General features: G+C 36.4%; 1 protein-coding gene and 1 long non-coding RNA gene across 2 annotated transcripts in view; one reads left to right on the top strand and one right to left on the bottom strand.

The window, feature by feature from the left end:
• PTPRD (protein tyrosine phosphatase receptor type D) overlaps positions 1-26,796 on the top strand; it is a 1,977,099-nt gene that overhangs the window by 1,162,435 nt on the left and 787,868 nt on the right. The window contains exon 9 of the mRNA XM_084898455.1: positions 10,230-10,286. The gene's annotated coding sequence lies outside the window, so the exon portion shown is untranslated. The remainder of the gene's footprint in view (positions 1-10,229; positions 10,287-26,796) is intronic.
• LOC311629901 overlaps positions 1-26,796 on the bottom strand; it is a 1,265,484-nt gene that overhangs the window by 1,011,731 nt on the left and 226,957 nt on the right. The gene's annotated exons all lie outside the window — the stretch shown is intronic.

The raw sequence follows: 26,796 nt of genomic DNA, 5'->3' as shown, positions 1-26,796 counted from the left end.
GTGAGTTTCACAACAATTTCCACATATATGCTCTTAAAGGTGGATTATTATCTTAGTTTTCATATGAGAACATGGAAGTTTAGGTATAGTAAGTGCTCACCCAAGACTATATAACTAGCAAATAGCCAAACATGGGTTTGACTCTTGGCCTCCCACCTTCCAGTCCAATGGACTGTACTCCAAACTGTGACCCAAGTCTTTAGATGCCCACTGAAGCATTTTATTCCCCACTCCCCTTTGACAATATGCAATATATGCATGATATTGGGAAAGAAACACAGTGCAAATGCTTTCAGAACCGCTGTCTCACTATGGCTCCTGCCCCTAGCCCCTTAACTTCCATAGGTGAAATTAAACCCATATAAGTCCATTGATGAGCTGCTCACTGCTCGTTCCTCTTTCCACATTCCTCTTATCTGTCCCTACTTGATAGAGCAATATTGAAATATCTATGCAAGTTTACAAAAACAGAAGAAATTATATGTTATGTTGTTCTCCTTTTAAGCAAGACTTCAAATAACATAATTATTATTTCCAGGTGTGGATTTTCCCTGCAGATATGATTTTTAAAGATTGTATCTGACCTTGAATAAAGCAATATTCATTATCTTAATCCGTTACTGCAAATATCAGCCATATTTATCAGGCTGTGGATTTTAATTTAGCATAATTTGGCATGTACACACACACACACACACACACACACGGAAAAAAAAAACACATTAAAATGAGCTGGTCACTCTTGATCATTTATCTACATCTAATGAAAGCTTTGCCTATGGAATTTCACAGTCAGGTCACATGCCTTTAAATAGACAGGCGAAACAGAGGAATAGAACATTCTGTTGACAGGTAAATGTGCATCAATATAGTTTCATTCAAAAAAATAATAATCAAGCTCTTTTCAAATAATATAAAATGCAAAATGATTGCCTGTTGTAGAGGAGGGGCCTTATCAGCTTCTCTTCTCAGAGAAATGATTGCCGTGTCGCAGCGGGAGGAACACATGCTGCTTATCTGTGACTTCGCTGCAGCCTGCGATATTTATTAACAGTTGATTTTCTGTAGCTGTTCTCCTTTCCCTTCCTCCCTCCCCCAGTGCAAATTAGTTTCCCCAAATCGACATCTAGCCTTCATGTTCCTATCAGTCTTGCCAAAGGATGATTATTTCATTATTGGTTTTGAAGAGTCTTTTGCATTAAGTGGTGCAGCTCTGGTTTCAGGCAGACATTTAACAGACTCCCTATTTGTTTGATTCCTTGTCTCATCCTCTTAATTAAGGCCCCCCCGAGACTGAGTCTTCTGCAGTAACAAACGGGAATAAAGGGAAATTATGAATTGTTGCTCCCACAGAAAACATCGGGATTTCCTGGTGAGATTCAAACCGGGTACACTTTAAACATGTGAGAGCAATTGTACTCACTCGCCTATGTAAGACCTTTTCATACCTTGTGGACCTGTCTTTCAAGTTTCTTGTGAAGCTAATACCTAAGCAGTGTCCTTTGGGTCTCAAGCTTCCCTGTGTTACCCTAAGGTTGTCCTACAATTTTTTCAGCATACGGATTAATTTTTTTCACGGGAGAACTGCTCTCTTGATTTCTTCCAAATACTTTTTAATTTTTTTTCTTGCAGCTTTTTTTCTTCATCTTCACTGTCTAGAATTTAACATTAACTCTCTGGTTTACTGAGCAGACATTGTCCTGGATTCCTGATATTGAACAGCTATGGGAAAAGAACAGGTGTCATGCCCTCATTTTTTAGATTCAGATTATTCAAAATAGCCTGAAAGTTCTTGTCTTAACCTGTCCCTGCATTCCTTTGATCACATTTTGATAAGTTGTTGTTTTCCAGAAGCAGCACAAGAATTGGGTTAGCTATTTCAGTAGAAGTCAGAATATATTGGAGCAACATAAAAATGGTCTAGTATAACCCATGTTTCTCCTTATTGTACAAGTCAAGTTTTCTCTTATCTATAAAAATCAAGAGATGCAAAATAGCTAACTTCCTAGGATCCTAAATACTGACCACTATTACATGTTTAATTCTTATTTACATTTAGAAATCCTTTCCCACATCTATATATCTTTGACATAATAAATTGATTCAAAGAACTATAAGTATGAAGTTGACTCTAATATGATTTTGGCTTCATATATCCATTAACAAGGTACAGCCACAAAGCAGTGCTGCAATAAAGAAAAAACTAATATAGTGCCTTCAACTTCAGATACGGTTATCATCCGGCATTTCTAGCACAATGTTAAATGAGTCTGCCCTATCGCTACATTATACTTATATAGGGAAATACAAAACTTGTTCATTATCTACTGCTCTGTAACAAATTATCACAAAACATAGCAGCCTGAAACAACAGATTTTTGTTATCTCACAGTCCCTGTGGGTTATGAATCAGGGTGGTGTAGCTATGTGCCTCTTGCACAGACTCTCTCGAAAGACTGGAATCAAGTTGTCATCCAGGACTGGGGTCATTTCAAGGCCTAAATAGAAGAGGATGCACTTCCAAATGTGCCAACATGGTTTTGGCAAGGCTCGGAAGATCCACATTCAAGCTCATTCACTGACAAGCCTCAGGTATTCCCTTAGATAAGCCAGAGACATCTATCCCTTGCCTCATAGGTCTTTCCATAGGGCTACTTATCGCATGGTTGTTCACTTTCCCTACACCAAATGCTCTAAGAAAGAATGAGTGAAAGAGGATGAGCAGAAAGGAAGCCACAAGCTATTTATTTATTTATTTATTTATTTATTTATTTATTTATTTATTTAAAAATATGTTTTTATTGACTTTAGAGAGGAAGGAAGGAAGAAGAGAGAGATAGAAACATCAGTGATGTCAGAGAACCATCAATCCACTTGCCTTCTGCATGCCCCCTACTGGGGATCAAGCCCACACCCAGCATTTGGCCTTGGCCAGAATCAAACCCAGGACCTTTCAGTCTGCAGGCCAATACTCTATGCACTGAACCAAACCAGCTAGGTCACCACAAACTTTTAAGAATCTAATTTCATAAGCAACCTCTCACCTCTTTTTCAGCATCCATTTTAAATATATATATATATATATATATATATATATATATATATATATATATATTGATATATATATATATTGATATATATTGATATATATTGATATATTATTGATTTTTTTACAGAGAGGAAGGGAAAGGGATAGAGAGTTAGAAACATTGATGAGAAAGAAACATCGATTCAGCTGTCTCATGCCCATTCCCTACTGGGGATGTGCTCACAACCAAGGTACATGCCCTTGACCAGAATTGAACCTGGGACCCTTCAATCCTCAGGCTGAAACTCTATCCACTGTGCCAAACCAGTTAGGGCTCAGCATCCTTTTTATTTGAAGCAAGTCACTAGGTCTAAGCCACATTCAAGGAGAGGGAATTACACAGTACATAAATGCCAGGAGATAGGGATCTTTGAGATCTGTTTCAGAAGCTGTCTACCACAGTTCACTCTTTTCACCCAAATGGTTCAAGTCCCTTCCTCATCTAGTCTCCAAAGTCTCATTCCATTTCATTAAGGCAGGACATGCTAGGTTATGTTGTTGCAATAACAACTCTAAAATTTGGTGATGCAAAACAACATACTTTTGTTTCTCAGTCATACTGCATGTTCATCATGAATTGGTTAAGGATTCTTTTTATGTTGTCATCACTCAGGAAGTCTCCAAGATCACTGGGGCTGGCTGGATGAAGGGAAGAGTGAATTGATCACTGGCTGTTAAAATCTCCTACATGACAGTGACATGTGTTACTGCTGCTCAAACAGCAGGGCCACACTAATTTTAAAGGAACAAGGAAGTAAATTTCTGCCATGTGCCTGAAAAGAACAGGAACAGGAATATCAATGAACAGCCCAAAACACTAACCAAATGGGTAAAGTTATATAATTCAGCTTTACCCAACTAAAGTACATGCCAAAATGATTATAAACTTTTGATATTTAACTCATTCCACAAATATTTAACAAGCACTGTTATATATGAAGCTTATGCAAAATTCTAAGGACTAAGAGCAGAGAACAAAGCAATTCTTCCTTATGTTCTGGTTTCTCAATATGGTGGGCAAAGTGATAAGTATATATATTATTTCAAAGTAGAAATTATTATAAAGTGTTGCTTAAGATATACTAGAGGCATCTAACACAGACTTGGAGAGGAGACCAGCCCAGCTGGTGTGATTCAGTTGTTGAACATTGACCTATGAACCAGGAGGTCACGATTTGATTCCCAGTCAGGGCGCATGCCTGAGTTACAGGTTCTATTCCCAGTGTGAGGTGTGAAGGAGACAGCCAATCAATGATTCTCTCTCATCATTGATGTTTCTCTCTTTCTCTCCCTCTCCCTTCCTCTTCTGAAATTAATTTAAAAAAATATACATTTGAAAAAGAGAGAGAGAGAGCCGAAACCGGTTTGGCTTAGTGGATAGAGCGTCGGCCTGCTGACTGAAAGGTCCCAGGTTCAATTCCGGTCAAGGGCATGTACCTTGGTTGCGGGCACATCCCCAGTAGGAAGTGTGCAAGAGGCAGCTGATCGATGTTTCTCTTTCATCAGTGTTTCTAACTCTCTATCCCTCTCACTTCCTCTCTGTAAAAAAATCAATAAAATATATTTTTTTAAAAAGAGAGAGAGAGAGTAAAAGAGAGAGGAGATCAGACAGGACATCTTAGAGTAGATGAACATTGATGAGTTATGATACATGTATAGAAATATGCCAGGTAAGAAAGTCAAGATATATTTTTCAACATTTTTAGTAACATGAATGTATAATGATTATCTTCTCGGTTAAAAACCTGATTCTTCTCCATCTATGGTTAACTATCGCCTTACTTAATCAAGTAACTGGGCAACTGTGCACCAAGACTTCCTCATCTGTGAAATGAGAAGGTTTAATTAGATGTTGTCCAAGTTGTCTTCAAACTATAAAGTGCTGTGATTATTTCTGGCTCTAGAGGATATTTTTTTCAGAATCACCTTCTATGGGATAATTATCAACTAATTACCTTTCACTTACTAAAAAAGTTCAGTAAACACCCATGGGAAATTTTCCTATTTTAAAATAGTGGAATCGTATTTCCATCTCTTCTGAGATACATACAACATGTTCAAATTGATCACAAAAAAAGAAAAATTAAGACATAGCTTAGAATAGATTAATATGAAGTAGTTCTTCAGGGCAAACATCTACTCTTGTGACATGTTTCAGCTTTAATCTACCAACCTAGATATTTGTAATAATTTTCATATATGAGACACTATTTATATTCTATACTAGCAGCCCAGTGCACAAATTCATGCATGGGTGGGATTCCTTGGCCTGGGTGGTGATTGGGGCCAATCAGGGCTGTCTTACCCAGTACCTATGAGGGCCAGCAGGGGGATGGAAAGAGGGACCATAGGAGGTTTGCTGGCTAGGGGAAGTTGGGTTTGGGAGCCCACTGACCACCAGGGGGCAGCTCCTGTGTTGAACATCTGCTCCCTGGTGGTCAGTGCATCATCATAGTGACCAGTCTACCAGTTGTTCAGTTGACTGGTCGTAATGGTCACTTAGGCTTTTATATATATAGATGTTGGTTTTGTTGATTTGCTTGTGAAAAGACTCCAATAGTCTCCCTCACAACCACTCCACTGCACTACACAAAAAACTTATTTTGCACTAAAATTATTGCCAGGTTTATTTTCAGCCTCCTAATTTTACTGAATGTCATGCTCTTTATTAGGCGCCTCAGTCTTCATGGATATTTCTACTTCCAGGAAGAATCTTCAGCCATAATATTTAAGTTAAAACCACTCACAGTATAACCTTCATTCTTCTACCAGTCAACTGAGTCCTACCTCAGGATTCTTCCCTTTTCCACATCAAACCTCCAGTCCCAATTTCCTCTTTCTCTGGTTTAACCTAGACTTTCAAAACAAATATTCCTACTAAGTATTTGCAAACATGTGATAGAATGGGAATGCTTATATATTTCAGGGGAGTATAATTGCTACAACCAATTTCGGAAACAGTTTGGCATTATCTACTGAAGTTAAACATATGTGTACCAGATGATCCAATAGTTTCACTTCTCATTATATACAACATGTGTACCAAGAAATATCTACAAGGATGTTTATTGCAGCCTTAATTGTAATTGTTCTAAACTGGATATGACCCAATGTCCATCAGCAATAGAACGGTTATATAAAGTGTGATATAATCAGATAATATTTGACAAACTGCAGCATTTATAAAGCCCTTCCCTACAGGCCCAGCCCCAACTTCCCTCTTCTGCTGGCCTGATCACCCCTACTTGCCCTCCCCTGAAGGCTTGATCATCCCCAACTGCCCTCCCTTGCAGGCCTGGTCCCCCCAATTGTCCTCCCCTACTGGCCCTCTTGTGGCATCCATCTTGTGTCCACGCTGGGGCAGCCATCTTGTTTATTGAAGTGAAGGTCAATTTGCTTATTACTCTTTATTAGATAGAATTACATAAACTGAATAGATGAAGTAGTAGGGATTGAGAGGATTGCCTTTGGTTTTGAAAGAGCTTCTAATGGGAGTGAAATACCTTCAAACAGCACTGTGTGCTACAGAGACGTCATTTTCAAAAGGAAGAGTCCATTGATATGGCAAACTTCACTGTTTGGTTTTTAGAAATGCCACAGCCACCCCAATCTTCACCAAACACCAACCTCATCAGTCAGCAACCATCAACATCAGGACCAGCAAAAAATTTTGACTCACTGAAGACTCAGGTGATGTTTAGTATTTTTTTATTTTTATTTTTATTTTTTTTTTAGCAATAAAGCATTTTTTAGTTAAAGTATGTACATTTTTATAGGCATAATTCTATTGCACACTTAATAGACTATGTGATTGTGTAAAAATAACTTTGATCTGCGCTGGGAAACTAAAACATGTATTTGACTCACTTTATTGTGACATTTATTTTATTACAATGATCTGGAACCAAATTGGCAATATCTCCTAGGTATGCCTGTACTATAATATGTATCATAGCCAGATTATACATCACTATGGACAGTTCTGCTCTTGAAAGTTACTAACTTTAGCTCTTATAGTTTTCTCAGCCGCAACAAATAGTCAAAACTTTAGCATAAATTGTGGAAATAAAAGAGCCCATACTGTCCCAACGGCCTTTGTATTGTTTATTTTATTCTCTCACCCACATCAGGGATGCTCTATGAGCTGAAATGTGCTCACCTGGCTAAATTAATCTCCAAAATTCCATTTTCTCCTGCTTGTGGGAATATATTATTCATTTTTTCTAATCTTCAGAAAAGAAAACAAAATTGAAACTTTTTAATAATTCATAGTTGGGCCACAGCAGAAAGCTCAGTTGACCTAAGCAGTAAACATGATTCAGATACAATTTTTAAACATAGACCTGGCTGGTATGAAATACTTTCTGTTGGCCCCTTTCCTAGATCAGCAGGTCATTAGGTTGGTGTTTTTACTCAGAAAGGAAAGATAGCTTTTCGATAGACTGAGAAGCAAAAAACTTTGTCTTAATGTCTTGAAAATTTTAAGAAATGGCTTCAACAATCTACCATGCCGTGTGTGTGTGTGACACTAAAAAGACAAGTGCTTTGCCAAGGAAAATGATGTATTAACATGGATGTGAGTGCCATACAAATTTATTACTACCATAAAATCTAGCCTAAAGGTTTCACTCAGCAATAACCTAACTGAGTCGTAAAACCAAGCTTGAGGGTTTTTATTTTGGTTAAAGCCATCTACCTGCCCAACAAAAGAGCCTTCCTTTGATTAAGAGGAAACAAAAAGATAAGACTTTTTTTTTTCTTACGTTGAGCTCAAGGTAAAGGAAGTATGTGTTTGAAAGTTAGACTCTGCCAAACAGGATTCAATGTAACCCAACACGTGGATGGTAGTAAGGAGACCTGTAGTTGAGATATATGAAGACGCCTTTTGGAAGTGACCTCGAACAAACAGGCGGTCGCCCTGTTTCATACTGTGGACTTATCTGCAGGAGTAACAGGAGAGAGAGGCATGTTTGCAATAAGTTCATTGAGGCACGCTGACTGAAATTTGATATTGTTTGTCAGATGTCTCTACTTTTGTCTAAATTACAAAAAACTATTTCATTGTTCTGTGAGAGGAGCAGAAGGTCTTGAGTTTGGTGATTGGTTATTGTTTCGAAAAGGAAAGAAAATTACCTTTCGTTTTCTCTTCTTGGCTTTAATTCCCCAGTGGAGGTTCGAAGGACATTTCAAATCACAGCAACTGCATCAGGGAACTTTTAAGTCTGTTACTCCTGATGAAGGTTTTACAAGGTTCTTGCCATTTTACCAAAAGCTGCAAATAGAAGCCTACAAAAAATAGTTTTGCGAAAATTCTGGGATGTTTCCACTTGCTTTGAACTCCTAAGCAAACTCAGTTTCTCGCCTTTAAGGTTTTTATCAAAAGGAATTATGAAGCCTGTGCTAGATGAAGCCTTGGATTTGGCCACAAAGCCATATGGAATTCGGAATAATATTCCCTATGAAATTCTCATGCTGCATGCATTTCATTCTATAAAATTCAAATTATTAAGTAGAGAGATGGTCATTATGTACCATACACTGTGCCAGGGGCTCAGCTAAAATCTGGAATGAGAGTAAACCAGTCGTTGCGAGGACACTCTCACTTACAATCTAATGGAAGAGATCAAACTATCACAGTTTGGGTGGGTTAAACACTGTAACAAACACCCAACATTTTTAATGGCACAGAATAACTGAAATTTAATCCTCATTTATATGCAACTCCAGTGCCAATAGATGTCCTTAATCAGGACAGGGTGATGGATGGCCATGTTATTAACATTCTAGTATCAATAGGCATTATTAGTGGGGGTAGGGGAGGAGGGTATCCTAACAGCTATAGCTAAAGTACCAGGCTTTTGCTATCTATGGATCTTTTCTCCTCCAGGTCCTCAGGGATTCTTCCTGTGTAGATAGTGAACATCAAATGAAGGAGCATGTGTGAGATGGTTTTAAGCCAGGCCTGCTAGTGCCAAGATTTGTATCTAGCTGTATCGCATTGGGAAGAATTCAATCACATACATATACATATCTACAAAATATATTCCAGCTCAGTAACAGGAAGTAAAGGGAAACAGTTTGGTGAACAACTGGCCAGTTTCTGTGATACAAAGTAATGTGATAATATGTGATAAGGTAATGTGATAAAACGTGATAATCCTATCTAATAAAAGAGTAATATGCAAATTGAACATCATTCCAACACACAAGATGGCTGCCCCCATGTGGACACAAGATGGTCACCACAAGATGGCTAGCAGGGGAGGGCAGTTGGAAGGGATCAGGCCAACAGGGGAGGGCAATTGAGAGCGACCAGGCCTGCAAGCATCTGAGAGCTACATCTAAATGAAGTATGGAGTGGACAAGGTATAAGGAATGCTTTCTACATGAGATGATAATTTCTCTGGGAACTGACAGAGAAATGCATGGAACATGTGGGGAAAAGTTGACAAAAAAGTGGTCTAGACAGAAGAAAATAATTCTGAAAACAATCATTATGGTAGGCTTTAATCCTTATAAAATGATTCTATGGAGGAATTCAGAAATAGTAATTTTTTTATATGTTTCAGAGGTATAGATTTTTAAAACATCAATGAGTTTGTTTTCTTACATAAATGTAGTACTTATAAGATTTACATTTCTTTTGTGCTAGCTAGTCCCAGGAGGAGCAGCACAGACAAGACTTTGCTTTAGCTTGGCTACTACTGTTTTAAGTGTTTTCCTTAACATCCAGTTCCATAAAGACCCAAAAATGGGAAATTTGAAATGTATTGGGTAATTTCAGGAAGCAACAAACTAAGACATTCAGTAGACTTGATGAAATAGATGTAGTAAAAAGGCAGTTTAGCCACTTCATGTTCAATAGGAAAGCCTGAATTCAAAATTTTAATGAAGTCAAAATGTACAGCTTTGTAGCATGTGAAGAAAAGAAATGTCCATGTTGATTTTTGACATTTTACTCTGTCAATTAAACATTCATCACATAAAATTTATAGCAGTTTCTTATTAAGCTTTTTGCTTTTTCCCCTCTCTGTCTCAATCCCTCCCCCTAAAGAGAGGGATGGCAGAAATACAATAGCTTGAAGACCATTTAAGGCTTGACATACTTTTTAAAATATTTTTTTTATTTCTTTCTAATTAGGCTTTGAACGTGCTGAGGCCAGGGGCTGTCTGGGAGCACTTCAGTGACGAGCACAAGGTAAGTCTACAACACAGCCTGAACCCCTTCTTTCTCTGAGTCCTGACACTCAATGTAGTGCCTGGCATGTATGGAGCTGGTAATCAACAAATACTGTTGGATGGATGCGCAGACTATCCAAACAATATATTCTTTTTACCTGGTAGTCCTCATAAAATATGCTAAGAATAAATTCTTCACGGGGGAAAAGGGGAGATGGGGGGTGGGAAGAGACTGAACATAAACTGTGCACCTATGGATGAGGACAATGATGGGTGGGGAAAGGGCAGAGGGTGGGGTGGGAAACTGGTGGAGGGAAGCAACGGAGGGGGGGAGGGGAAGAGGAACATCTGTAATAATATGAACAATAAAGAAAAAAAAACTTAAAAAAAAGAATAAATTCTTCTTAATTATGGATGATAAGTTTTTCTTTTATAAATAGAATTACCACATACTCAAACTAGTGGAATAACTAGGAAATGATATGTCAATGAGGGATTTATTTTTCAGTTATGACTCATGAATGTGTGGGAAATCTAACAATGAGTTAGAGATTTGAATTGGAGTAGCAGATGTCTGTAAATTCAAACATTGATTGAATGTACCTGCTGCTGCTATGAAACTCTTGTCCCTCAGTGATGGTCTTGCCTACAGATTCTATTTTGGTTCTTCTGGAAGCTATGAAGCTATTTATTGTTAATTGGGGAATAAAGTGAAAAAGCAGATTTGCAAACAGATTAGCAATGCTTTAAATATCCAATCTCTGTTAAACAGTAATAGTTATGTTATTCATTCAGTTCTCACTGCTTTGCAACAAATGTTTTGCTGTCAACACAAGCTTTGTTTACCTCACATATCCTGGTTATAAACATTTTACCTTATCATAATAATACCTTTTGATGAAATTATCTACCAAGTGTATTTTTCTTGCTTGTTGCAGCTTAATAGTGTGCTTCTAACCTTAAAATGATAATTCTTTGACATAAGTCACTCCTATGCTTTCTCTCTAAGATACCTGATCTATTTCCTCACTATTTGAAACTATTATCTGGTAAAAACCTGTGAAGAACTATAAAATAAATTCAGATTACTTTTAATTGATGGTTCTAAATACACATTTTGTAAATAAAGTTTACAAAAAGTTCCTAGCATACTAAAATACTCTTATCTGCTAAAAATGTTGCATCTTCAGCTTAAAGGAGAAAAAAAAATACCATCTCCCATATTCCCTGTGAACTTCAGTTTTCGGTTGATGCTTCTTATCACTCTAAAAAAAAAATAAATAAATATCTGCATATAGAAATGGCACATAGAATCCAGAAACCAAGATGCTTTTGAAGTCAAATTAGATGAGAATTAAACATGAACAATATGGGGCTGCAGTAACTTTATTTTAGGCGTCCAGGCAGGGTCCCTTTTGGTTTCTCGTTGTTGTTTCTTATATATTGTGATTCAGCTCAGCATCATAAAACTCTCTTGGATACCCCCAGCCAAAATGATGTCTTCTTCCAAATTCCTGTGTGTCTGTGCTCATAACTCCCTTAAGATTTTAATCGTTCTGCTTTATGGTTCAGCAATTTGTATAGAATTGCTTCCCATTTTCTGAGCACATTATGTCCCAGAGTTAATTTAAAAAGCAGTTTTTATTTCTTTGGAATCCGAAGTACTTGTTTCCATAGTACTAATAATACAAATAATGTTTTTATTTTCTTTTTAAGTTCTAGTGCTCTCTAAGCTAGTGCCTATAGAAACATTTTATATATACCTCTACTGATGACATTGCTTCTTCAAAATAAATTATATCTATTGTAAGGGGAAAATTAGATAGATTCTAAACCAAGACTTGTCTGAATTCTATGCTACTTACTAGCTGTTTGAGCTTAGGCAAATGATTCAAATATGTTTATCTGAGATTTCTCCTCTTTAAAATGGAGATCATCATACTGCCTACTTCCTATAGCTGTTGTGAAGACTAACTTTGTCGACATATGAATGTGCTTTAGAACAGTCCCTGACACATTCTAGGGGATATATAAGTGTTATCTTTATTACTTTCATTGAAACTTAGAGTATTAGAAACTTAAATGCCCACATATAAGCATGTTTAAAAGTAGAAATATTGCATATTTTTAGAAGTTCACCCACTAGAGACAGGATAGATAATTCAATCACAGAACACAGTGTCTCATGATCAGAAAGAACATAAATAGCTACCCTTTCATAAAATACAGATCAAATGCTTTTTTTTTGCCTACTTGTATTTCCAAGATGAGTCAAAATAGAAACAAAATATATAACCAACAAAAAAACAAAAAACGAAAGTAAAGCTAGCAGTTATTATTATTGATATTATTTGTTGAGCCCTTAAGATGTGCCAAACATAAAGTGATCCTCATGTCCTCCCATTACAGATGAAGAACCTGATGGTCAAGGAGGCAAGCTCATAGCTAATGAGAGTTAGAACAAGAATCCCAACTTCAACCTTTCTGACTTTTAAATCTCATCTGATTTCCACCCTACCATATACAATGCTCAATACCATATACAGGTCCAAAAGTACTTTTCAAATTAATATTTACACATTCCAATCTCTTTTTAGGGTTTGTTCTACCACTAAACAAATCTACCTAATTCTTTCTAATCCTGTTTTCTACATGTTGTCTATAAAAATATCATAAGATCTGTTGTCAAACAATTGGGGAAAGCCTATTACTTTTTTTTTTTTTTTTACTAGCACACTTTATTTAGTGTATTCTATTCATCAGTATTCCCCCAATGTCTTTTTTTAAAAATATTTTTATTGATTTCAGAGAGGAAGGAAAAGGGAGAGAGAGATAGAAATATCAATGATGAGAGAGAATCATTGATTGGCTGCCTCCTGCACAATCAGGGATCGAGCTAACAATCTGGGCATGTGCCTGACAAGGAATCAAACCTTTTGGTTCATAGGTCAATGCTCAACCACTAAGCCACCATGGCCAGGCTTCCCCCAAGTATCATTTCCTCCTCTGAGATTATCAGCACAATTAGCAGTGTTGCTTTAAGACATTGCATTAGAAACTCTCTTTTTCCAGTCATGAATATTGTATTATGCAGTCATCTAACTCTAACATATGACAAAAGGTTGAACTTTTTTATCTTGCAAAATAAAAGATAGCTTTCTTATTTAGTGTATGCTTTATACCTTCAATATGCTTATCCTTTATTTTTTATATGGATATTATGTGCCATGTACATGGCTCACATCTCATTTACTCTTCACAGTAAATCTCTGAGGTCTATACTTTAATGATCCCCATGTTAGGATGAGAGACCTGAGAGTTTGAAAAACCAAATATCTTGTCCAAATTACTCAACTAGTAGTAGTATCAGGATTTGAACCCAGGTGAACCTTCAGATTTGACAGTTGCCACTGTTCTGCAAAGACCCTTGATTAATTTGAGTCCAGAGATCCCAAGCCATCTATCTCACTAGAGGGCAAATGTGTAAGGCTTCCACGCCCTCAGCAGTTCCTCCTTAAGTGTCTAGATTGTAAACTTTTTGAAAGGAGTGTCTATGTCTTCTTACATCTTTGTGTTCCTCACAATGTCTACAAGAATGCCTAGACATCATGTATAATTAATAAATGAATGAATGAGAACATTATGGGATATCTAAGATACTGTCAGTGATGAACATACAAATCTATAATTGAAGGCTCAAATTTTCTGCCTCGGGGCTATTGACCAAGATCAGTTAATTTGGTTAAATAAGCTGTCTCTTTCATCTATTGTCATTGTCACTTTTCATGATTGGATCAAGCTAATGCTAGCCAGAAACTGCTAAAATGCCTGATTTTAGAAATGCAAAAACATGTGGGGTGAACATAATATTACTGTGGGTTTCCTAGCCAAGTGCTTGGCTTATTTTGGCAAGTGCAGTTTAGTTTTTTGTGTATAATGGCATTTGAGTATATGCTGTGCAGTATCAAGTTTTAATATGGACTAATGCCAGTGCCTATAAATAGTTCACATTAAGTATACACTTCTGGAATTTCAATTAATGCTTGGAATCTCATCAATTAAGAAAGTCAGAAATATTAAGTTTTCTTTACCTAATTTTGAGAAGTGTTTATAAAGTTTGACTAGCACTGTTTTCGATAAATAAACCAGAGTGCTTACTAAAGCACCCTATGAAGTGAACCTGATTTCATTTAGTTTTCATAATTAACAGTGCACATGAAGGGATATATCCAGATCTCTACTAGAGATTTTTTTTATTACAGTATTAATGTGACAATTTCAGGTAACAAGTTAATTGAATTAAAGGAAGGTTAATTGTTCATGCAGACTCTGTGGTCAGAAGAAGAAAACTCAGCAGGACATTCTCTGAACATTTCTGCTTGAGAGAGTTACAATTTTTTTCATTTAGGAGTAGCAACCAAAACTTTCATTATATATATATATATATATATATATATATATATATATATATATATATATATATATATATAATTTAAAAATTTATTTAAATTATTTACTAGGGAGATAGTGTAGGAAAGATAATGGGTGTATTCTAATGACTTATGGGGGGTTGACTAAATGCTTTCCAGTTTCAAAAGACTATGATTGTAATGACTCTTCACCATGAGTAGACTTAGAGGATGATTTAATATGTCTACATTTGCGTGGTCAGAGAACATTAGAATTAAAATATACCTTGGAGACTCCAGGCCATGTATTGTACATGACAAATTTAGACCCAGAAAGGATAAATGACCTGATGAGATCAAATAGATATTTGGTAGTATATCTGTGACTGAGGTATTTTTCACTCTGCATTTAAAACATATTGTCCTTCAATAGAAAAAAGGAAGGATGTAAGGAAGGAAGGGATTGAGGAAAGGAAAGTGAGAAGGAGGGAGAGTCAGAGGGAGAGAGGGATGGAGGGAAAATAAAAGAAAAAGAAAAATTAAGACAAAAATCTAGGGAAGGTCACACAGTTCAATCTCCTCTATTGGAAACGTCCTCGTGACAGTCAGGCAGTCTCTGATTAAAATTATTCACTTTTGTTATTGGGTAGTTATAATTGCATGAAATGTCTTACATCAATAGAAAATCTAACTGCCTTTATTTATTCCTTAATCTTCTGTGATCTATGCAAAATATCTATGCCTCCTTCAACCATTCATTTTATGACACGAGTTTCAGATGTTGTATCTTCTGATGCATCCTGCTAGCACATCAGTAAAACGATTCAGGCTGATCCTAAAATTTAACTCAGTGTGACAGATGGTCAAGGGCAACATATGAGATGGGTTGTAACTACTGTAAGTAGGTGGAAAAGCTATTATTATCTCTTGGTCTAACCACTGTTGGTTTTTAAATTAATTGTGCTTTGTTTAGTTGTACTTATGTATCAACTAAAGCCTTCAGGTGTTTTCCACATGGCGGACTATAAGTCTATACTTACATGCTAATTAGTTTGTTTACTTTTATAATTTCTAAGTTGAGATTGACAGGACTAAACATGACTTTTTGCTATCATCATCAAAAAGTCTATCAGTTTGGAATATTTAAGTTGATAAAAAAAAATTAAGTCTAATTAGAGTTCATATTGACACAAAAATTAAACAACTAGTATAAAGTAAATCATAAAGTAGTTATGTTAGCCCTAGCTGGTTTGGCTCAGTGGATAGAGTGCAGGCCGGAAACTTAAGGGCACATGCCTGGGTTGTGAGCTCCATCCCCAGTGGGGGCATGCAGGAGGCAGCCAATCGATGATTTCTCTCATCATTCATGTTTCTCTATCTCTATACCTCTTCATTTCTCTCTGAAATCAATAAGAATATTTTTAAATAGTTATGAAATATACACCATAACATACCTGCTGTTCAAATGGAGGGGCTTAGATACTCAACTATAAAAGACCACCCAGAATTTAGTTTAAAATATTTTCTAAAAAAGTGTTGCATGCATATATATATATATATATATATATATATATACATATATATAATCTCCAGAATTTGGGAACTAAACTGTACTCATAGTATTTGGTTCTGTATTTTTAAATGTGAGTTTTTGCTAGTATCTGACCTATTTCTTAAAGATTCAATGGAATGAAGACAGGTACCTAGGATGGACTGTGTTGAACATGGGAGAGTTGCCTGGGTCAAGGGCAATATATGAGATGGGTAGTAACAAAACAAGAGAAGGGTAGTGTTCCTTAAAACAGGCAGTAAGGCCCAGCCAGTGGCTCAGTGGTTGAGAGTTGACCTATGAACCAGGAGGTTCAATTCCCAGTCAGGACACATGCCCAGGTTGTGGGCTCAGTTGCAGGCTCAAGGGGCTTGCAAGGGGGCAGCCAATTAATGATTCTCATCATTGACATTTCTATCTCTCTTTCCCTCCCTCTTTCTCTCTGAAATCAATAAAAATAATTTTTTTTTAAAAAAGAAACAGGCAGCTTTGAGTCCTAAATTTATAATAATTCTTAAGACTTTTTGTACCTTTCACAAATATGCCTTGTGTGATATTACATAGTTTATTAACAAATATTTTAGTGGTTACTTATGATTGTGGTGTATGGTGTAGACGTAAAGATAATATTTAGACAAGAAAAAAAATATCCTTTTTAAAATATCTTGAGCACATGAAATGGTTAAAAACAAAAAAAACGACTTCTGAATCTGAATCCAGGTTTTCTTAAGCAGTATTGTATTTTTTAAATTATTTTTAAAAGGTCAGAAATCATTTATAGTTATAAAATGAAATTATGAAATATCTTAAGGACTTTTTTGGAAACAACTGCCTGAAATTTACCTGAGATCTTAATGTTACTGCAATTTAAAAGCATAGTAATGCCAAGAAAGGACTGTGTGTGTATAATATTTTGTTCTCAATCACAAGGGTTGTGTTTCTGAAAACCATTGAGGCAGATAAATGCACACATTAGAAATATATAATTCCTAAAGTTATACTTGCACCAATAAAAGTTTATATAAATAATTTTATCTTGATTAAAAGTAAGTAAAATAAAGACATAGTTGTGATAATTTGGATATCTTAAATAAGTAATTGTAGGTATACACAAAATCCTTTTTTCATTCATCTGTTTATTGAATTAGCTAGTCACTACTACTTTAGATGATGGGGATGCAAAGATGAAAATAATAAATGATAACTCTCCTCCTCTCTGAAATCAATAAAAATATATATTTGAAAAAAGAATGACACTGACTGAAAGAACCAAGTAGCTGTCTATGTGCCAAACCCTTTGCTAGTCTACCTAGGACAGATAGCTGGTTAAATAAACAATTATAGGTGAGTGCAATTATTTGCAAAATATGGGAAGCACAGGAGTTTGTAATAAGGCTACTTAATCTAGCCCAAAGGTACTTAGAGCATAGTTTTATCCTGCATATTAACACCTAACTATTTAGTTAAATCCACTACATGCATTTCTATATTCAATTTGCTAGTACACTAGATTTATTGTATCATACATGTGAGTTACCTGAGTTAGTGACATCATTAGTAACTACTTAGCAGATCACCCTAAAGCATGCTACTTTGTTCTATCCCTCATCCCCTCCAAAGTATCCTTAGCACATGTCCACTCACAGAACCTATAATATTTTTTAAGTAACAAATATATGGCACATCTAATTCTAACCTTATTTTTGCTACAGATCAGTAAGACAGCATGAAGAATTAATATACCTATGTATTTTGTAGAAATTTAGTCTATGAACTTTCCTTATAAGACCTATGACAAGAGACATTGTAGGTTCTGTTAAGGATTTCATAAATATACAATGTTTCATAATCCTGATCTTAGTACCACTTATTGAAAAGTAACTTTCTCCTCATTGACACATTCACTTGAAATCTTTCTCTCCTTTCTTGTATCAAATACTTTTATAAAATTCTAATTCCCATATTTGACATTGTGATATATGTTTTTCATAAATTCACAATTGTTTTCCCATTTATAAACTTCCTTTTACCACTCTTGTGCAAACATTGATTTCAAAGCTTTCAAATTTAGGACCACTAGAATCATTTCTTTTTCTCTTTTTTTTTCATGATCACTCCCTTCTTCTTGCTAATTCCCTGTAAAATCAAGTATTATTTTGTTCATGCTGAATAAAAAAGAACAATAATGATTTTAATTACGTTTTAATGTGCATATAATATTACAATTAGAATTATTCCACCCCACACCAATTTTCCCTTGAGAGTTTTTAGAGGAAAGGAATTGATCTGGCAGCATACAAACACCAAGGTATGGGTCTATGAACGTTATTAACATCTTAATGCCCCATTTAGCTTTCCCCATCCCACAAGAATCAATGATAAACACATCCATCCATTTTATGTTGATCATTAAAACAGAGAGTCAACATGAAATTTTGTGCCTCTTTCAACTTGCTAATGTTTTGTCTTCCAACTCTGTAAGTTATATTATTCTAAGAAGATGGTGCCACTGCTCCGTGATGCACAGTTGGCAGCTGCTTTTCAAGCTTCTCTGGATAGCTGGCTGCACCTATTATGATGGGAGGGAATCCATGTTCCACTTTAACTTCTACTTGACTTGAAAGTGCCAGTGACACCACTCTTCTCCTGAATGGACTTAATTCCCCAGATCCAAATGCTGGCTTATTGTCATTCTGGGTCACATGTCTCCCCTCCTGCTCTCTTCCTCCAGTCAATTGTTTTAAGATTGTTTGGGAAGTCTGAGGTTGAGAAATGATGACTTGATACTCTCTTCCTTCCAATGTTCGTACGCTGGAGAGAGACCATCAGTAAGTGCATATTCATTACACCTCGTGCATTCCTTTTGGTCAAACCATCTTTCCAAAGCTTTTTGTTTTCTAAGCAACCACTTAACCACAGCAGTGAAACAGTGAAGCTGCTTGTTGCCTTCCATTGACAATTAGGCTTTGGCCCTAAGCCAAGCTGCCTGAGCTAGCGCTAATATAATTCACAACTGGAAGAAGACAATCAATTAATCAATACTGTAATTTGGAACTGACCATGGTAGTAACACTCACAGCTATTAGACTCAACTGACTGACACCATTTAGGATTAATGAGGTAGCAAGAGCAGGCAAACCAAAAATTCATTTAAAGACTTTCCCCCTAAAATCACACTACCCACTCTGTTTTGTTATGTATTTCTTACTCAGTGAAATCTAATGTAAGGGAGAATTTGAAGGACAAAGACTCTTACCCACTACTGTGATTTTGAGCAAGAATTTTAATGAGCCAAAACCGGTTTGGCTCAATGGATAGAGCATCAGCCTGCGGACTGAAAGGTCCCAGTTTCAATTCTGGTCAAGGGCATGTATGTTGGTTGCGGGCTCATCCCCAGTAGGGGGGTGTGCAAGAGGCAGCTGATTGATGATTCTCACTCATCGATGTTTCTAACTCTCTATCCCTCTTTCTTCCTCTCTGTAAAAAAATCAATAAAATATGTTTTTTAAAGAATTTTAATGAATCTTCAAAGTATGGATTTCAGAAAAATCCTTCAATTCAGTGTTAGAATCTCCTGAGAAATCTAAAAGCATGACCTAAAATGATTTTTCTGATGTTATTTGGGCATAACTTAATCCAATCTTCTATAATGAAATATTGGTATATTTGTTATTTAGATATATAAATAACTATCTTTTACACTGGAAAACTTTAAAATTTTTCAAAAAAAGAACAACAACCCCACCCCACCCCCCAAAAAAACAACAACAAACAAACAAACAAAAAAAACTTTATGGCTCATTCTGTTGTAATCGCACGATAGAATAAATACAAACATAAAAGCACACAGGACCTGTGGCGCTTGCAAAATAACAGCCAATGTTAACTCCTCCCAGGCCTGTCTGGCAGAGCCATTCAAGTCTTGCAGATCTATTAACAAGACAAGATTCCGCTAAACCCGTGGTCTACAAACTGCCATTCGCTAGCTACATGCAGCTCTTTGGCCCCTTGAGAGTGGCTCTTCCACAAAAATACCACGGCCTGGATGAGTATTTTGAAGAAGTGGCATTAGAAGAAGTTTAAGTTTTAAAAAAATTGGCTCTCAAAAGAAATTCCAATTGTTGTACTGTTGATATTTGGCTCTGTTGACTAATGAGTTTGCCGACCACTGCCCTAAACCAGTTGGCTGCCTATTTATAATGATGTGCCATTAAGTTAACCAGCAAGTCTGTGCCTTTTTTGTTGTTTCTTTGAATTGAACATATATAGACTCTGAGGCCTCAGACTACAGATAACTGTTATAATGTGTCTAACCTGAAATCTCAAAAGCCAGCTCAGGGTAAACATAGTCATAGATTTTTGTTTTTGAACTAAAGCACAAAATACAAAAGAATCTTCTATAACCGTGGCTGGTGTTACTTAATGGTTAGAGCATTGACTCACACATCCAAGAATCACCTGCTTGATTCCTGGTTAAAGGTACTACCTGAGTTGCACGTCCAATTCCCTGTCCTGGTAGGGCACATGCAGGAGGCAACCAATCAATGTGCCTCACATCGATGTTTCTCTCTCTCTCTCTCTCTCTCTCTCTCTCTCTCTCTCTCTCTCTCTCTCTCTCTCTCCCCCCCTGTCTCCCTCTTTTCCCTCTGAAAAGCAATGGGAAAAATATCCTTGGGTGAGGATTAAAAACAATAAAAAGAATATTCTGAAAATCTGGCAAAAAACAGGAAGGAATGTAGCTGTACATTTTAAAGCATCATATGTCTGAGAAAATGTGCTTTGACCAGCAACATAAAAAATTAATGGAGACAGTCTCTATAATAAGAGCAGATCTCCATTTTTTAGTCGACATATAATTGACATATCACATTATATTTGCTTCAAGTATACAACATAATGATTTGATATTTGTATATATTGTGAAATGCTCACCACAATAAGTCACTGATTTTTAGTTGGGAAATTCAGTATAAACTTAAATCACTTTGGTCTCTTAATTTTATTATGACAAACTAAAAGTACTTGAAATATAGTCTTGGGATTTAAATTTTCTTTCTAAATATTTGCCATATTAATAAGCAAAAGGTCTTTGAAAATATAAAAATTATCTTAGTATTACATCAGAGACACTGAATTTAGAAACTTTAATCTGGTTTAGAGTTGGTCAGAAGTCAAAATAAAATTATCTGTAGTGGGACTTGTGTATATATTATCTGTAGTGTTATTTTGGATTCTAGAAAATAAAATATAATTTTAGAAATATCATAAAACTTTTGAATGAAAGAAGTTAAAGGAAAAAGAGGTAGTCTAAGATTTGCTAAGGAAATAGTGCATTAGACGAAATGGTAACATCCAATTAGAAGGTTAATGTAATTTTACCTATACTGGTTTTCACTGAGATGAATATATATGCTTTATGGCATCCAGTGGTTGTTTCAATAGTAGAACATATATTTTAAGTAAATGGCATTTCATAAAAGAGAGCACATGTCCAATTTAATACATCATTTTTTATTATAGAGAGACACAGGAAGGCATTAATTTCATTCTACTACTAGTATTTGCTTAAACAAAGTCAATAAAGAAATAAAAAATAAATTTTCATTTTAAAAGGGCATACTTTTAATAAAGAAATTATGTTGGATCTTATTCAACTTTACCCTGTAGTAAATACATACTTATCTTTCAGAAAACAGAGCATAAAGTTCAAAATGAACTTATATTTATTGCTTGTTGGCCTTTTTCTGCCAAAAAAAATCAAATAATTTGTCTAATGCTTACAAAGTTGAAAAACAAACATATGGAAATCTAAACTAATAAAAGAGAAACATGTGAATTGACCATACCTCCTATTCAGATTGGGCCTAAACAGGCAGCCATCCCTAGAGGGGTCCCAGATTGGAGAGGATGCAGGCTGGGCTGAGGGACACACTCCCAGCATTAATTTTGTGCACCAGGCCTCTAGTATCTAATAAAAATGAAACAATGAAATATTCAAGGCAGTACAAACTGTCCAGTGTTTTGTTTTAAAGTTTCTGTTTACTTATACATGTATTTCTTTATTTTCAACTTTATTTTAACTAAAACCACTGAGCCAACTTGCAAAATATATTTTATTTATACAGAAAGTATAATAAAGACAAGAAACTAAGGTAAAATATAAAAGATTAAAAAAATAAAGTTAAAAAGTCACTTTTGCACATTTGATAAACAGTTGGGACAACACAGTGTACAGCATTATTTTGCAGACTCGTATGCAATGGCAAATGCCCATCTAAGCTTTCTAGGGCAAGGGTCAGCAGCCTTTTCCTCAAAGGGTTACATTGCACCTGTATTAGACCTTGTGAGTCATAAAGATTCTGCAGCAACTCTATCATTTTATATGAAAACAGTCATATGTAAAATGTAAATGACTGGACATGGCTGTGTAACAATGAACCTATTTATGAAAATAGGCAGTGGACTGGATTTACCCAGGGCTGGAGTTTGCACAATCCTCTTTTGGGAACTAAAGCAAAGATAGAGTCAGTTACCTAATTTTAAGATGAAAGTCTACTCCAAAGAAGCATAGTGTTTTGTGTCTGTTTGTTTGTTTGCTTGTTTGTTTGTTTGTTTTGATGCTGAAGCTCACTAAGGGAAGCTTGGCAGTGGGCAATGTCAGTTACATCTCTACAATCACAAAAGTAGCTTGTTTCCTGCAGCAGCTGGTCACAGCCTCATGCACATCTATAAAATGAGGGTGAAATTCAGCATAAAGTTAATTTTTGGTCTTTTGTAGACAAAAACAAATGACTACACTGTTTGTTTTTTAATTGGATATTATAATTAAGGCATTTTAAATTTTGGATCTTTTTTCTTCTTAAGTGTGTTTTGCTTCCTTTGTTCGTCTTTATTATTTAATAGAAAAATCACTCCTTCATCCATAGCATGTAAAACAATACACTATCTTGCATTGCATTTTAAAAATTGAGAATTACATTAATGTTACAACATACATGTGCATTACTCTAAGAATGGTGAAGGAACCAGGAAAGAAATTACAATCTGATATGGGAGATGGGCATTTAGACAAAGAAAGTGTGATGAATGTTGTCATATGAAAAGACATAAGTTCTGGCTTTGTACTCTGATGTGAGTTTCAGGCCTGCTATTTATCAACAATGGGATCTTTAGCATATCCCTTATGTCTCTGAGCCTTGGTCTCTTCATTTCTAGGATGAAGACAATATCAATGCCTTTCTCACTGAGTTGGAAGGGTTGATAAGACAAGACTTGGTATAATGGCACATACTTAATACTCATTCTTTAACTCAGGTAGGACTTACTGAGGTTCTAGGCTGTGATGGAAGTTTCAACAATAGCTGCTTATGACCCAGCTGCATGAGTTAACCTCTCACATCCATGGATAGATTTTGTTTTTTTGTTTTGGTTTTGTGCCTCTAAAGAGGCCTCTTGTCAAGGTTTCTATTTGGAAAGAGGTGTCTTGAATGCTTCCCCCCAGAGCGCGCGTGAGCCCGCGCGCGCGCGCGCACACACACACACACACACACACACACACACACACACACACCAAAGGATCTTTAAAAAGACTGCTCAACTTAGAGAGCATAGTGGACGAGTATCTGAGCTAAGCCTAAGAATTTTGTGAGCAGAAAGATGTTTAAAGTGGTCTCTTGCAGCAGAGGAAAGGGCTGGGGTGAAAACATTAATGGCACCCCTCACTTCATAGGGACAATGGACTCATGAGCCTTTCCCCTGGGACCACTTTTGAAACACACAGGAGAGGAAGCTGCAGTGGGCTTCACTTAGCCTTCCCAAGCAGTTCAGCTGGAGGGTGAAGGGACTTCTACAGCAGGTAGAGGCTGAGGAAGACTTTTAAGAACTGAGGGGGTACAGGAGAGAGCTCCTCAGGGATACAGTGGGAGAGGTATCCTCCAATATCCCATGAATGAACAAGAGAGTCAGCTGTCAGCCAGAGAGTGCTGAAATTACATCACTTGCGCAGCTTCAGCCAGTAATGCCTTCTGTCCCACTTAACTCTCCTATCTCTATTCTATTCCAACAGTGAAGGGGGCAGAAACCACAGTAGGGACGATATAGTGGAGGGGAGGAAAAGTGATTCAGCCTAAAAGGAAACCCAGATTTTTGACATATTCATAAGATGGGGCATTTGAATGATGGAATTAAAACTGTGTTTTGTGATTTAATAGGTTGTCCCAACACCTATAAGTGGACAGAGAAGCAATAGGGCCTGAGTTTTTATTTAAGGACAGGATTAACACTAGTTCCTATGAAAAAATGAAAGGGGCCATAGAGCAGAACAAGAAAAATACTATTTCCAATTTCATTTGGTTGATTTATGATTGTAGTTCATAATTTATACTTGTTAATGGTATGTACATTTGTTATAGCTACATGTATATATCAATAAATTGAAATTACAACTAGAACTCTTTATAACAAGTACTGAACACCTCTCCTGGGTCAGGCACTGTATTAGGCATAGGCATAATGAGGGGAATAAAGGATATTTCATAAACCTAATAAGAAAAATAGACATTTAAACATATATTTGGGAGGCAGACTATCACACCCATTAGGAAGTCTTCTTCCTAATCTCCAGAACCTGTTCATGTTAGTTTTCATGGCAAAAGGGACTTTGGCCCTACTTGATTTTGCTCGGTTGATAGTGTGTTGGCCTGCAAACTGAAGGGTCCCAGGTTAGATTCCGGTCAAGGGCACATGCCTAGGTTACTGGCTTGATCCCCAGTAGGAGGCGTGTAGGAGGCAGCAGATAGATGATTCTCTCTCATCATTGATATTTCTATCTCTCTTTCCCTTTTCCTTCCTCTCTGAAATCTATTTTAAAATATATCAAAAAGGGGGGGGGGGGGGCTTTGCAGATGTGATTAAATTAAGGATATTAAGGTGGAGAGATTATCCTGGATTATCCAGGTGGCTCATTGTAATCATAAGGGTCCTTAAGAGGGAAAGAAGGAGGCAGGAGGGAGGTGTGATGACAGAGGTCAGAGAGGGAGATTTGAAGAGCCTACCTGAAGGTGGGAGAAGGGTCATGAGCCAAGGATTGTAGTCAGTTTTGTGAAGGTAAAACCTGTAAGCAAATGAAATTTTTCCCAGGACCTCCAGAAACAACACAGAATTGCTGGCCCATTTTAGTTTTATGACCTTCAGAACTATAATATCATAAATCTGTGACTGTTTTAAGCCTCAAAGTTTTTGGTAATTACAACAATAAGAGGAAACTAACACAACAGGCAACAATAGTAAAGTATTAAAATATGATAAGGGAAATGCATAAATGTTAAAATCATATTTCAGTGTATTTATTAAGCTAATCCAAGAATTCAAGAAGGGCTGCTTGAGGAAGTAATGTAAAATATAAGACTAAAAAGGTGAACAAAATCAATCAGAAAAGAGGAGAGCTAAAGAATGTTCCAGAGAAGGGAAATGAGACATGAAGGCTTAGAGATGGGCAAGGGCAAGTTAATATTTCAAAGAATTGTTAGAAGTTCAATATGTCTGGACAATAGAATTCGAGATGGAGGATGCATGCTAAGGTTGAGGTCAGACCATGAAGGACCTAATCAGTTATGACCTGTTCCAAAGTTTGAACTTTATCATAAGAGCAATGTGCAAGTTCTAAAGGATTTTAAGCAGGTGAAGGTCATAATCATATTCTCATGTGTGCACTGTGGAGAGTGTATTAGAGGAGAGAGATTGAAAAAGGAAAGGCCAGTTAAGAAAAATGTGGCAATCTTTTAGAAAGAAGGTGGCTTTTGCTTGGACCTGGTTAGTAGCTGTAGAAATACAGAGTAGTATCCAGAAAGCAATTGGACAATAGAATCTGAATGATTTGGTGATTTACTAGATGTGAAAGGTGTCCTGAATTGGAAGGTGATAGCATTTCAGGGGTAGACAACACAAGAAGAATTCTCTGATATCTGCTCGTACTGAAGTGGATCAGTGATGAAAACAGCCAAATGTGCACATCAGAAGTCCTTCCAGTCCACCTAAAGCATGATCGCGCTAGTTCTGAGAAGCAAAAGTGTAAAGTAATTTAAAACAATAAAAGAAAGAGAAAGAACTTATGTTTGTAAATGTGACAATGGATAAATGAGGACTTGCTGATGGATAAATGAGATTGAGAGTGGAGAGATGGGGACAATGTGTTTTTGAAAGGCTGATCATTTCTGAACAATGATGAAAAGGTTTGACTACTGACCTTTGTAATTATGAAGGTTTCTACACTTGATCTGAGCTCAGACTTAAAAGAAGAAGGAGGAGGAGGAGGAGGAGGAGGAGGAGGAGGAGGAGGAGGAGGAGGAGGAGGAGGAGGAAGAGGAGGAGGAGGAGGAGAAAGAAAGAGAGAAAGAGAGAGAGAGAGAGAGAGAGAGAGAGAGAGAGAGAGAGAGAGAGAGAGAGAAAGAAAGAAAGAAAGAAAGAAAGAAAGAAAGAAAGAAAGAAAGAAAGAAAGAAAGAAAGAAAGAAAGGAAGAAAGAAAGAAAGAAAGAAAAAGAAAACACAGGGGAGAATTAAGTGTGAAGGACCAT

The sequence above is a fragment of the Pipistrellus hanaki genome, assembly GCF_964339955.1.
Source record: "Pipistrellus hanaki genome assembly, chromosome: 11".
NCBI lineage: Eukaryota > Metazoa > Chordata > Mammalia > Chiroptera > Vespertilionidae > Pipistrellus > Pipistrellus hanaki.
This window is presented reverse-complemented; position numbering and strand designations above follow the sequence as displayed.